The following is a 14,373-nucleotide window of genomic DNA, read 5'->3' on the forward strand; positions in this document are numbered from 1 at the left end:
ACAAACCATTTAGTTAAAATGTTACTTTTTTTGGGAAACAGAGTACATATAGTACCACAAAGTATAAAAAATTCAGAAAACAGCTTATATGAACTTTTTGACTATTGACAATGTCATTGTTAAGAATAAAACTAACTTCGTTTTGAGGTATTTTAGAATATGGATTGGGCATTTTTAGAAAGTGAAAAATACAGACATATATGAATTCAGTATTGACTCAATCTCTTCTTTTCATAATACGATAAATTAACTGACGTTTAAACTGGCTACATTTTATTCATAACATATCCAAGGTAAAGATGATGCCACAGAAAGTTTTTAAAGTATTTAAAGTTCTAAAATAAAACAACATGCTTACAATGGCTCAAAGCTGCATATGTTAAAAGTACTTCTGGAAAATGTAGTTATCTAACATGGGCCTAGCTATATTTTTATAACTCTAAACTTACTTCTATATGAAAAACAAGCAATCTACTCTTAAGATTTCACTGATTCCACTAATTCAATTTTAAGGATGCTAACAGAACTTTATAATAAAACACTTCCAATGTGACAACATACATAAGAAAGATATAAGAAAAGGTTTTAATTCAAACCAAAACCTGCTATAAGTTTTTTAAAAATTCACTTAAAAATTAGTTGAAAAAAATACACTTAAACACTAGAGTACCGCTCTGAAGAAAAGCTTTTTATGACTTCAATGACACATTATTTTTAAGCAGTAGCAGTCTTAAACACCTTTATATCCTTCAAAATACTGTTGACAATTTGTTTTTTAATAACCACATTAGGTGCCACTAAAGGGACTCTTGTTCTTTGAGAGTCAGCTTCCTTGTTATTGTAGGAGATACTGCCAAGCAGGAGCATTAGAGTCGTGTAGGCAGTACTGAAATACTGTGATCCTGCAATACTGCTGGCGTCTGGAAGGGCCTCCTGATGCGTGGGGTGACAGTTACATATCTGAAGAGTCACTCCAATCAGTCTTGGTTACTAAGCTGCTTTTCAGTGTGCTGGATTCATCCTGAGGTCCTTCTCACTTTGGCCCTTTCGCGTTAGTTGCACCCCAGGCACTTGGCACTTAAGTAGAATTTGACTCATTCTTCACAGGTGGAGGTTCCTTCTGTTCTCATCCAATTCTTCTGCCCAAAGATTTCTCTTCCTCTAAGGATGATATGTCCCGGTCATCATCGTCCACATCTGCACACTTTAGATCTTCTTTTTGTTCTTTTTTGATGAACGCCTCAGCAACATTAAGCCCACCAACTGGCTTATTCACATTTCTGTGATTTGAAACTGTCTTTTCAACTTTTCCAGTTAATGTTTTAATGGAGGTTCCTGTGGGCTTGGGAGAAATATCAGAGTCCTCAAGTTCACGTAGTCCAGTCAGTGTCACTTTTGACAGTGCTCCTTCCAAAGCTACTCTTGTTGCTTTTAGATGACAGTATAGGAAGTAAGTCTGGCGAGGCATAGGCCTGGATGAGGTCCTCATCATCCAGCTCTTCCTCTGAACTGAAGGGAGGGGTCGCAGTAGTTAAAGACTTTCTGGGAAAATGATCTTCTGTGATATTTTTCTTAACTTTTGGAACAGATGTCCTATCAGTAAAAACAGGTCTTTGTCTAACCAACTGTCTGCTTTTGGGAGGAAGATGTATTGCTTTGGGTATTTCTCCAGTTGAAAGGGTGTCCACTTGAGAAGCACTATACCTGTCTGTGGACAGTAGTGTTCTCTCCTCAGTTTTACAGGTGACCTGACATTCAAGGAATTCACGAATTTGCTGAATGTTAGGTACTTGTCATTCCTGCTCATGTCTTGCTGATACTATGGTTTTTAGCACTCTATTCAAGTGGTCACTTGGAATACCACATATATCTGCATTAATCCCCAAGGTTTCCAGTTACTCCACCAAACTCTCCTCCAAGACTGTTCTTATTTCCTTAGCGAGGGAAGGGTTATTCTTCAGTTTTCCTTAAATGTATCTTGTTATTTAATTTCTGTGCATTTTCCTTTCCTTTTTCTTCTTCTGAAAGTTCTTCTGTTGGTTCCAGTATGTGCAGTGAGAATGCCTGTTCATGTGCCATTGTTAGACTTGACTTAGCATCCAAAGTCTGTGGTGCTGGGGTATTCATAGGTACCGTTGGGGTAGTTGGCTTAGATTCAAAGGTTTGCCAGGTTAAAGGATTCCCTCTGGCTTCACTGACACTGTTTAATGGTTTACTGGTAAACTCTTTAATCTTTTGTCTCTGAGTGATGATCAGCTCTTTCTGCTCCTGAAGCCTCTTCCCTAGCTCTTCTATCCTTTTCTTGTAGAATACATTACTTGCATTTAGATCATCTATCATTAGGCTTCGAAGTTTCTCTATATGTGACAGGAGCCGGCTCTTCTCTTTCTTGTGTTCTTGATGAAGAGCCTGAACTCAAGCTGTCCACTTGCTTTCCTGACTATCAGGAAGTTGCATCACATTTTGGAAATCCTGGGGTTGCTGAGGACGTTCTTTAAACTCATTTGCATCTTTTAATGGGCCTATGCCTGACTTGATCTGCATGTTGGACTTCTGACAATTGATATTCTAATGCTGAATTCTTACAAGTTAGTTCTTTAAACTCCATCATAAACATTTCCCTGACTTTTTCCATTTCATCAACTAGTTTCTCCTTTTCTTCTTTCCATCTATCGAATAACTTCAGAAATTCTTCCTCTTTTGTTTTCTACATTTCATATTCCTTAGAGAATCTGACTGCATGGGCATGCTGTGCAGCCTCTAGCTGAGACTTGGTGAGCTCCTTCAACATGTCGGTCTCATTCTGGAGCTTCTCAGTCTGTACCCTTGTCTTATACTCTGCAAGATGAGAATCTTCAGGGTGGCAGCACTGAATATGACTTTGTAGAAAAGCTTGGTTCATAAAGACCTTGTCACAAAAAACGGCACTGGTAATACCTGGCTTTGGCCTCAGTCATCAGCTGCTGGGTGGAAATCAACTTTTTCCTGCGTTTACACTCTTCCTTGAGTAACTTGATCTCACTGGCCTGCTTGGTGAGGAGTTTCTTGCTCTGCTCGCACTAGGCCAGGCCCAGGCGCAGCCACTCCTCCAGGTTGTGCAGCTGCGAGGTGAGGAACTCCTGTGAGTGTAAGTCGAGTATAAGTCTCTTATACTTTTTATAAGAGACTCACTTAAGAACATATATAGATTGAAAGTTAAATGATGGATAATAACATGTAAACTATAAGAAAATTAATGTAACATAAAGGAAAATTAAAATTAAGACCACACTGAGACATGACTATCCATTACAATGGCTAAAATTAAAAAGATGGACAAAACTATGTGTTGTCAAGAATATGGAGCAACCAAACTCTCATATACTAGTTGTGGGAATGCAGACTGCTACACACTCATTCAAAAACTGCTTGACAGATATTATAACTAAACATATTCAAGAAAAACTAGTGCATATGCTCTAAGTGAATAAATAAAAAGTACCTTACTAAATGGTTCATAGCAGCAATGAGGTATCACCTCCACCAGTCAGAATGGCTATCATCAAAAAGTCTACAAATAATAAATGCAGTGGAGGATGTGGAGAAAAGGGAACCCTCCTACACTGCTGGTGGGAATGTAAATTGATACAGCCACTATGGAGAACAGTATGGAGGTTCCTTAAAAAACTAAAAATAGAGCTACCATGTGGTCCAGCAATATCACTCCTTGGTATATATCCAGAAACTATGAAAACTCTAGTTTCAAAAGATACATGGACCCCAGTGTTCATAGCAACATTGTTTACAATAATGAAGACATGGAAGCAACCCAAGTGCACTCCAACAGACAATGGTCTTAAGAAGATTGTGTGTGTGTATACACACAATGGAACATTATTCATCCATAAAAAAGAATGAGGGCCTCCCTGGTGGCGCAAGTGGTTGAGAGTCCGCCTGCCGATGCGGGGGATACGGGTTCGTGCCCCGGTCTGGGAGGATCCCATATGCCGCGGAGCGGCTGGGCCCGTGAGCCATGGCCGCTGAGCCTGCGCGTCCGGAGCCTGCGCGTCCGGAGCCTGTGCTCCGCGACGGGGGAGGCCACAACAGTGAGAGGCCCGCATACTGCAAAAAAAAAAAAAAAAAAAAAAAAAAAAAAAAGAATGAAATATTGCCATTTGCAGCAACCTGGATAGACCTAGAGAATATTATGCTGAGTGACATAAGTCATACAGAGAAAAACAAATACTGTTTGACATCACTTATATATGGAATCTAAAATATAATACAAATGAACCTATATACAAAACAGAAACAGACTCACAGACATAGAAAACAAACTTTATGATTTCCAAAGGGGAAAGGAATGAGGGGGGAGGGACAAATTAGAAGTATGGGATTAACAGATACAAACTACTATTCATAAAATAGATAAGCAATAAGGATTTACTGTATAGCACAGGGAATTATACCCAGTATCTTGTACTAACATAAAATGGAATATAATCTGCAAAAAATGAAAAACAAAACTGAATCATTCTGCTCTACACCTGAAACTAAAGCAATACTGTAAATCAACCATACTTCAATAAAAAAAGTTTATTTCTAAGTTCACCATACAATCTTTATTTCTTCTCTTCCAATATTTCCTACATTTTGCTGTAATTAACTTTTCTGAAACATAAATATCTGATTATGTCTCTTGTCTACTCAGAAATCTCTAGAATCTCTTCATGGCTTAGAAAGAAAATTACGATGCTTGGCACATTGTAGACACCAATTACCAGTCCACATGCTCATGCCTTTCCTTCACCCCCAGTCTTCTCTTGCACGTTCAAACCAGTTCTCAGTGTCACAGTCACATGGAATTCATTGTTTCATAATCGTAGCCATACTTTTTAACTTGCATTTATTAAAACCATCTGACCACATGGAATTGCCTATCCCGACCTGAAACTTAGCTCAGAAAATTCAGTGTTGTGCCTTCCATGAACATGTCTTTAAACACTTTTGAAATTAAATAGCATCTCCCGTGATCTCACAGCCTTTGCTGTATATGTAGTAATCTAGCACTCACTTTGTGTGGAGTGATCTAGTATTCACCTTACTCTGCTTTTTCTTTTTCTTTTTCTTTGGGGGGAGTTAGTTAATGACCTCTCTCTCCTATTATGAAACAATATAGTCTTTTTTTTTAATTTTTTTTTTTTTGGCGGTACGTGGGCCTCTCACTGTTGTGGCCTCTCCCATTGCAGAGCATAGGCTCCAGATGCGCGGGCTCAGCAGCCATGGATCACGGGCCCAGCTGCTCTGCAGCATGTGGGATCTTCCCGGACTGGGGCATGAACCCGTGTCCCCTGCATTGGCAGGTGGCCTTTCAACCACTGCGCCACCAGGGAAGCCCTGTCTCTTTTTTTAACATCTTATTGGAGTATAACTGCTTTACAATGGTGTGTTAGTTTCTTCTTTACAACAAAATGAATCAGCTGTACATATACATATATCCCCATATCTCTTCACTGTTGCATCTGCTTCCATTTCACCCTCCCTATCCCACACCTATAGGTGGTCACAAAGCACTGAGCTGGTCTCCCTGTGCTATGCGGCTGCTTCCCACTAGCTATCTGTTTTACATTTGGTAGTGTATATATGTCCATGTCACTCTCTCACTTTGTCCCAGCTTACCCTTCCCCTCCCCATGTCCTCAGTCCATTCTCTAGTAGGTCTGCGTCTTTATTCCCGTCCTGCTTCTAGGTTCTTCGTGACTTTTTTTTTTTTTTTTTTTAGATTCCATATATATGTGTTAGCAGACGGTATTTGTTTTTCTCTTTCTGACTTCACTTGTATGACAGACTCCAGGTCCATCCACCTCACTACAAATAATTCAATTTCATTTGTTTTTGTGGCTTAGTAATATTCCATTGTATATATGTGCCAAATCTTCATTATCCATTCATCTGTTGATGGACACTTAGGTTGCTTCCGTGTACTGGCTATTGTAACTAGAGTTGCAATGAATGTTGTGGTACATGACTCTTTTTGAATTATGGTTTTCTCAGGGTATATGCCCAGTAGTGGGATTGCGGGGTTGTATGGTAGAGGCACCTCCGTACTGTTCTCCATAGTACCTGTATCAGTTCCTTTTTCTCCACACCCTCTCCAGCATTTACTGTTTGTAGATTTTTTGATGATGGCCATTCTGACAGGTGTGAGGTGATATCTCATTGTACTTTTCATTTGCATTTCTTGAATGATTAGTGATGTTGAGCATCCTTTCATGTGTTTCTTGACAATCTGTATATCTTCTTTGGAGAAATGTCTATTTAGGTCTTCTGCCCATTTTTGGATTGGGTTGTTTGTTTTCTTTAATGTTGATCTGCATGAGCTGCTTGTCAATTTTGGAGATGAATCCTTTGTCAGTTGCTTCATTTGCAAATATTTTCTCCCATTCTGAGGGTTGTCTTTTCGTCTTGTTTATGGTTTCCTTTGCTGTGCAAAAGCTTTTAAGTTTAATTAGGTCCCATTTGTTTATTTTTGTTTTTATTTACATTTTTCTAGGAGGTAGGTCAAGAAGGATCTTGCTGTGATTTTTGTCATAGAGTGTTCTGCCTATGTTTTCCTCTAAGAGTTTGATAGTGTCTGGCCTTACATTTAGGTCTTTAATCCATTTTGAGTTTATTTTTGTGTATGGTGTTAGGGAGTGTTCTAATTTCATTCTTTTACATGTAGCTGTCCAGTTTTCCCAGCACCACTTATTGAACAGGCTGCCTTTTCTACATTGTGTATTCTTGCCTCCTTTATCAAAAATAAGGTGACCATATGTGTGTGGGTTTATCTCTGGACTTTCTATCCTGCTCCATTGATCTATATTTCTGTTTTTCTGCCAGTACCATACTGTCTTGATTACTGTAGTTTTGTAGTATAGTCTGAAGTCTGGGAGCCTGATTCTTCCAGCTACATTTTTCTTTCTCAAGATTGCTTTGGGGCCTCCCTGGTGGCGCAGTGGTTAAGAGTCTATGGAGAACGGTATGGAGGTTCCTTAAAAAACTACAAATAGAACTACCATATGACCCAGCAATCCCACTACTGGGCATATACCCTGAGAAAACCATAATTCAAAAAGAGACATGTACCAAAATGTTCATAGCAGCCCTATTTACAGTAGCCCGGAGATGGAAACAACCTAAGTGTCCATCATCGGATGAATGGATAAAGAAGATGTGGCACATATATACAATGGAATATTACTCAGCCATAAAAAGAAATGAAATTGAGCTATTTGTAATGAGGTGGATGGACCTAGAGTCTGTCATACAGAGTGAAGTAAGTCAGAAAGAGAAAGACAAATACTGTATGCTGACACATATATATGGAATTTAAGAAAAAAATGTCATGAAGAACATAGGGGTAAGACAGGAATAAAGACACAGACCTACTAGAGCATGGACTTGAGGATATGGGGAGGGGGAAGGGTAAGCTGTGACAAAGTGAAAGAGCGGCATGGACATATATACACTACCAAACGTAAGGTAGATAGCTAGTGGGAAGCAGCCGCATAGCACAGGGAGATCAGCTCGGTTCTTTGTGACCGCCTGGAGGGGTGGGATAGGGAGGGTGGGAGGGAGACGCAAAAGGGAGGGGATATGGGAACATATGTATATGTATAACTGATTAAATTTTTAAAATTAAAAAATAAATAAATAAATAAATTTAAAAAAAAAAAAAAAAAAAAAAAAAAGAGTCCGCCTGCCGATGCAGGGGATACGGGTTCGTGCCCCGGTCTGGGAGGATCCCATATGCCGCGGAGCGGCTGGGCCCGTGAGCCATGGCCGCTGGGCCTGCGCGTCCGGAGCCTGTGCTCCGCAACGGGAGAGGCCACAGCAGTGAGAGGCCCGCATACCGCAAAAAGAAAAAAAAAAAAAAAAAGATTGCTTTGGCTCTTCGGGGTCTTTTGTGTTTCCATACAAATTGTGAATTTTTTTGTTCTAGTTCTGTGAAAAATGCCATTGGTAGTTTGATAGGGATTGCACTGAATCTGTAGATTGCATTGGGTAGTATAGTCATTTTCACAGTGTTGATTCTTCCAATCCAACAACATGTTATGTCCCTCCATCTGTTTGTAACATCTTTAATTTCTTTCATCGGTGTTTTATAGTTTTCTGCATACAGGTCTTTTGTCTCCTTAGGTAGGTTTATTCCTAGGTATTTTATTCTTTTTGTTGCAATGGTAAATGGGAGTGTTTCCTTAATTTCTCTTTCAGATTTTTCATCATTAGTGTATAGGAATGCAAGAGATTTCTGTGCATTAATTTTGTATTTTGCTACTTTACCAAATTCATTGATTAGCTCTAGTAGTTGCCTGGTAGCATCTTGAGGATTCTGTGTGTATACTATCATGTCATCTGCAAATAGTGAGAGTTTTACTTCTTCTTTTCCGATTTGGATTCCTTTTATTTCTTTTTCTTCTTTGATTGCTGGGGCTAAAACTTCCAAAACAATGTTGACTAATAGTGGTGAGAGTGGGCAACCTTGTCTTGTTCCTGATCTTAGTGGAAATGGTTTCAGTTTTTCACCATTGTGGACGATGTTGGCTGTGGGTTTGTCATATATGGGCTTTATTATGTTGAGGTAAATTCCCTCTACGCCTACTTTCTGGAGGGGTTTTAATCATAAATGGGTGTTGAATTTTGTCGAATGCTTTTTCTGCATCTATTGAGATGATCATATGATTTTACTCCTTCAATTTGCTAATATGGTGTATCATATTGATTGATTTGTGTATATTGAAGAATCCTTGCATTCCTGGGATAAAACCCACTTGATCATGGTGTATGATCCTTTTAATATGGTGTTGGATTCTGTTTGCTAGTATTTTGTTGAGGATTTTTGCATCTACGTTCATCGGTGATATTGGCCTGTAGTTTTCTTTCTTTGTGACATCTTTGTCTGGTTTTGGTATCAGGGTGATGGTGGCCTCATAGAATGAGTTTGGGAGTACTCTTCCCTCTGCTATATTTTGGAAGAGTTTGAGAAGGATGGGTGTTAGCGCTTCTCTAAATGTTTGATAGAATTCGCCTGTGAAGCCATCTGTTCCTGGGCTTTTGTTTGCTGGAAGATTTTTAATCACAATTTCAATTTCAGGGCTTGTGACTGGTCTGTTTATATTTTCTATTTCTTTCTGGTTCAGTCTCGGAAGGTTGTGCTTTTCTAAGAATTTGTCCATTTCTTCCATGTTGTCTATTTTATTGGTATGTAGGTGCTTGTAGTAATCTCTCATGATCCTTTGTATTTGTGCACTGTCAGTTATTATTTCTTTTTCATTTCTAATTCTATTGAGTCTTCTTTTTTTCTTGATTAGTCTGGCTAATGGTTAATCAATTTTGTTTATCTTCTCAAAGAACCACCTTTTAGTTTTATTGCTCTTTGCTATCATTTCCTTCATTTCTTTTTCATTTATTTCTGATCTTATCTTTATGATTTCTTTCTTTCTGCTAACTTTGGGGTTTTTTTGTTCTTCTTTCTCTAATTGCTTTAGGTGTAAGTTTAGGTTGTTTATTTGAGATGTTTCTTGTTTCTTGAGGTAGGCTTCTATAGCTATAAAATTCCCTTTTAGAACTGCTTTTGCGGCATCCCATAGGTTTTGGGTCATCATGTTTTCATTGTCACTTGTTTCTGGGTATTTTTTGATTTCCTTTGATTTCTTCAGTGATCTCTTGGTTATTAAGTAGTGTATTGTTTAGCCTCCATGTGTTTGTATTTTTTACAAATTTTTTTCCTGTAATTGATATCTAGTCTGATAGCACTGTGGTCAGAAAAGATACTTAATACGATTTCAATCGAGGCTTGATTTGTGACCCAAGATATGACCTATCCTGGAGAATGTTCCATGAGCACTTGAGAAGAAAGTGTATTTTGTTGTTTTTGGATGGAATATCCTATAGATATCAATTAAGTCCATCTTGTTTAATGTGTCATTTCAAGCTTGTGTTTCCTTATTTATTTTCATTTTGGATGATCTGTCCTTTGGTGAAAGTGGGGTGTTAAAGTCCCCTACTATGATGGTGTTACTCTCAATTTCCCCTTTTATGGCTGTTAGTATTTGCCTTATGTATTGACATGCTCCCATGTTGGGTGCATAGATACTTACAATTGTTATATCTTCTTCTTGGATTGATCCCTTGATCATTATGTAGTGTCCTTCTTTGTCTCTTGTAATAGTCTTTATTTTAAAGTCTATTTTGTCTGATATGAGAATTGCTACTCCAGCTTTCCTTTGATTTCCATTTTCATGGAATATCTTTTTGATCCCCTCACTTTCAGTCTGTATGTGTCACTAAGTCTGAAGTGGGACTCTTGTAGACAGTATATATATGGGTCTTGTTTTTCTATCCATTCAGCCAGTCTGTGTTTTTTGGTTGGAGCATTTAATCCATTTACATTTAAGGTAGTTATTGATATGTATGTTCCTATTACCATTTTCTTAAGGTTTGGGTTTGTTATTATAGGTCTTTTCCTTCTCTTGTGTTTCTTGCCTAGAGAAGTTCCTTTAGCATTTGTTGTAAAGCTAGTTTGATAATGCTGAATTCTCTTAGCTTTTGCTTATCTGTAAAGGTTTTAATTTCTCTGTCAAATCTGAATGAGATCCTTGCTGCGTAAAGTAATCTTGGTTGTAGGTTTTTCCCTTTCATCACTTTAAATATGTCCTGCCAGTCCCTTCTGGCTTGCAGAGTTTCTGTTGAAAGATCAGCTGTCAACCTTATGGGGATTCCCTTGTATGTTATTTGTTGTTTTTCCCTTGCTGCTTTTAATATTTTTTCTTTGTATTTAATTTTTGATAGTTTGATTAATATGTGTCTTGGCCTGTTTCTCCTTCGATTTTTCCTGTATGGGACTCTCTGCGATTCCTGGACTTGATTAAGTATTTCCTTTCCCATATTAGGGAAGTTTTCAACTATAATCTCCTCCAATATTTTCTCAGTCCCTTTCTTTTTTCTCTTTTTCTTCTGAGACCCCTATAATTTGAATGTTGGTGCGTTTAATGTTGTCCCAGAGGTCTCTGATACTGTCCTCAGTTCTTTTCATTCTTTTTTCTTTATTCTGCTCTGTGTTAGTTATTTCTATTATTTTGTCTTCCAGGTCACTTATCTGTTCTTCTGCCTCAATTATTCTGCTTCTGATTCCTTCTAGAGAATTTTTTGATTTCATTTATTGTGTTGTTCTTCGTTGTTTGTTTGCTATTTAGTTCTTCTGGGTCTCTGTTGCACGTTTCTTGTTTTTTCTCCATTCTATTTCCAAGATTTTGGATATCTTTACTATCGTTATTCTGAATTCTTTTTCAGGTATACTGCCTATTTCCTCTTCATTTCCTTGGTCTGGTGGGTTTTTACCTTCTTCATCTGCTATGTCTTTCTCTGTTTTCTCATTTTGCTTAACTTACTGTGTTTGGGGTCTCCTTTTCGCAGACTACAGGTTCATAGTTCCCGTTGTGTTTGGTGTCTGCCCCCAGTGGGTAAGGTTGGTTCAGTGGGTTGTGTAGGCTTCCTGGTGGAGGGCACTAGTGCCTGTGTTCAGGTGGATGAGGCTGGATCTTGTCTTTCTGGTGGGCAGGTCCATGTCTGGTGGTGTGTTTTGGGGGTATCTCTGACCTTATTATGATTTTAGGCAGCCTCTCTGCTAATGGGTGGGGTTGTGTTCCTGTCTTGCTCGTTGTTTGGCATAGGGTGTCCAGCACTGTAGCTTGCTGGTCATTGAGTGGAGCTGGGTCTTGGCGTTGAGACGGAGATCTCTGGGATTTTTGCCGTTTGATATTACGTGATGCTGGGAGGTGTCTTGTGGAGCAATATCCTGAACTCGGCTCTCCCACCTCAGAGACACATGCCTGATGCCCAATCAGAGCACCACGACCCTGTCATCCCCATGTCTCAGAATAAAAGGGAGAAAGAAAGAAAGAAAGAAAGAAAGAAAGAAAGAAAGAAAGAAAGAAAGAAAGAAAGAAAGAAAGGAGGAAGGAAGGAGAGAGAGAGTGAGGGATTGAAGGAGGGAGGAAGGAAGGAAGGGAGAGAAGAAAACAAAGGAAAGTTATTAAAATAAAAAATCATTATTAGAAGTAAAAAAAATTTTAAGTAATCAAAAAAAAAGAAAGAAAGAAGAGAGCTACCAAACCAAAAAACAAGTCCACCAATGATAACAAGCACTAAAATCTATACTAAAACAAAAACAAACAAAAAAACCCTGACAGACAGAACCCTAGGGCCAATGGTAAAAGCAAAGCTATATAGACAAAATCACACACAGAAGCATACACATACACACTCACAAAAAGTGCAAAAGGGAAAAATATATATAAGTATCGTTGCTCCCAAAGTCCACTGCCTCAGTTTGGGATGATTTGTTGTCTATTCATGTATTCCACAGATGCAGGTACATCAAGTTGATTGTGGAGATTTAATCTGCTGCTCCTGAGGCTGCTGGGAGAGATTTCCCTTTCTCTTCTTTGTTCACACAGCTCCCGGGGTTCAGCTTTGGATTTGGCCCTGCCTCTGCGTGTAGGTCACCTGAGGGCATCTGTTCCCCATCCAGACAGGATGGGGTTAAAGGAGCAGCTGATTCGGGGGGTCTGGCTCACTCAGGCTGGGGTGAGGGAGGGGTACAGATGCGGGGCGAGCCTGCGGCGGCAGAGGCCAGCATGACATTGCACCAGCCTGAGGCGCGCCGTGTGTTTTCCCGGGGAAGTTGTCCCTGGATCATGGGACCCTGGCAGTGGCGGGCTGCACAGGCTCCCGGGAGGGGAGGTGTGGACACTGACCTGTGCTTGCACACAGGCTTCTTGGTGGCGGCAGCAGCAGCCTTAGTATTTCATGCCCGTCTCCGGGGCTTGCGCTGGTAGCCGCGGCTCGCACCCATCTCTGGAGCTCGTTTAGGCGGTGCTCTTAATCCCCTCTCCTCATGCACCCCGAAAAAATGGTCTTTTGCCTCTTAGGCAGGTCCAGACTTTCCTGGACTGCCTCCTGGGTAGCCGTGGCGCACTAGCCCCTTCAGGCTGTGTTCATGCTGCCAACCCCAGTCCCCTCCCTGCGCTCCGACCAAAGCCCAAGCCTTAGCTCCCAGCCCCGCCCGCCCTAGCGGGCGCAACCAGACAAGCCTCTCAGGCTGGTGAGTGCCAGTCGGCACCAATCCTCTGTGCGGGAATCTCTCCGCTTTGCCCTCTGCACCCCTGTGGCTGCACTCTTCTCCGTGGCTCCGAAGCTTCCCCCTCCACCACCCGCAGTCTCCGCCCGCAAAGGGGCTCCTGGTGTGTAGAAACCTTTTCTCCTTCACAACTCCCTCCCACTGGTGCAGGTTCCGTCCCTATTCTTTTGTCTCTTTTTTCTTTTTTCTTTTGCCCTACCCAGGTACGTGGGGAGTTTCTTGCCTTTTGGGAGGTCTGAGGTCTTCTGCCAGCGTTCAGTAGGTGTTCTGTAGGGGTTGTTCCATGTGTAGATGTATTTCTGGTGTATCTGTGGGGAGGAAGGTGATCTCCGCGTCTTATTCTTCCGCCATCTTGAAGCTCCTCCCCAATATTGTCTTTTTAATGTTGATATTCCCTGCTGTTTCACAGAGTACTGTGCACATATTTGTAAATTAACTTTGAATTGAATTAATCTTATTGGTGAATTCACCTATCAATTATCCTTTTCAAGTATTTTCCTTTAGAAATGTCTTTGCCTTGATATATTCTGATTTCTAAAGGAAAACAATTTAATTTTGACAATAACATTTTTCAAAACAAAATAATGGAAAGTACCATGAAATTCTAATGCTAGTTTTGAATAACACTTTAAATGGTACATCAAATGTAAAAAAATGAAACCCAATTCCCCTGAAAGCCAGAGGAAGAAAAAAATCCTTGATAATGCTATAACTAAAAACAAAGGAAATTAATACAATGCACAATTTTAATCCCAAGATTGCCATTTTTTTCCTTGGCTTTAGGACAAAATGAACACATTCATAAACTTTGCTTCTTGTTTTTCCTTATATTAACCTTACACATAGCATACTGTGCAACTGAAACAACAAAGGAGTAAAATGATGCTTGAAAAATCCAGCACTTTCTTGCAACAATTCCTTAGGTGAATTTTAAATTGAATTGGCACCATTCTTTAATCACTAGGAAAGATCCTGTGTGTGCCAGTATTCCTTTCAGTTCAGATAAACATTGATAAGATCAAAGCTGGCTCTAAGTTATCTGCCTTTACCGTGCCTTGACTGAATCTCAGAGTGAAATCATGCAGTTTTTCTTTATTTTGGTTAAGCCTTTGATCTTTTTAAAATACATGTCTGGCTAAGAAAATAGCTATAGAAGGCAAAAAGACATGCAAAAGAAAATGTTAACCACCAGTTGTGTTGTTAAATGGGTTC

At 39.7% G+C, this 14,373-nt stretch overlaps 1 pseudogene; it reads right to left on the reverse strand.

Annotated features, from left to right (window-relative positions):
• Positions 1-952: 952 nt before the first annotated feature.
• LOC132488219 (cilium assembly protein DZIP1-like) overlaps positions 953-14,373 on the reverse strand; it is a 112,716-nt pseudogene continuing 99,295 nt past the window's right edge.

Source organism: Mesoplodon densirostris, chromosome 4 (genome assembly GCF_025265405.1).
Source record: "Mesoplodon densirostris isolate mMesDen1 chromosome 4, mMesDen1 primary haplotype, whole genome shotgun sequence".
Taxonomy (NCBI): Eukaryota; Metazoa; Chordata; class Mammalia; order Artiodactyla; family Ziphiidae; genus Mesoplodon; species Mesoplodon densirostris.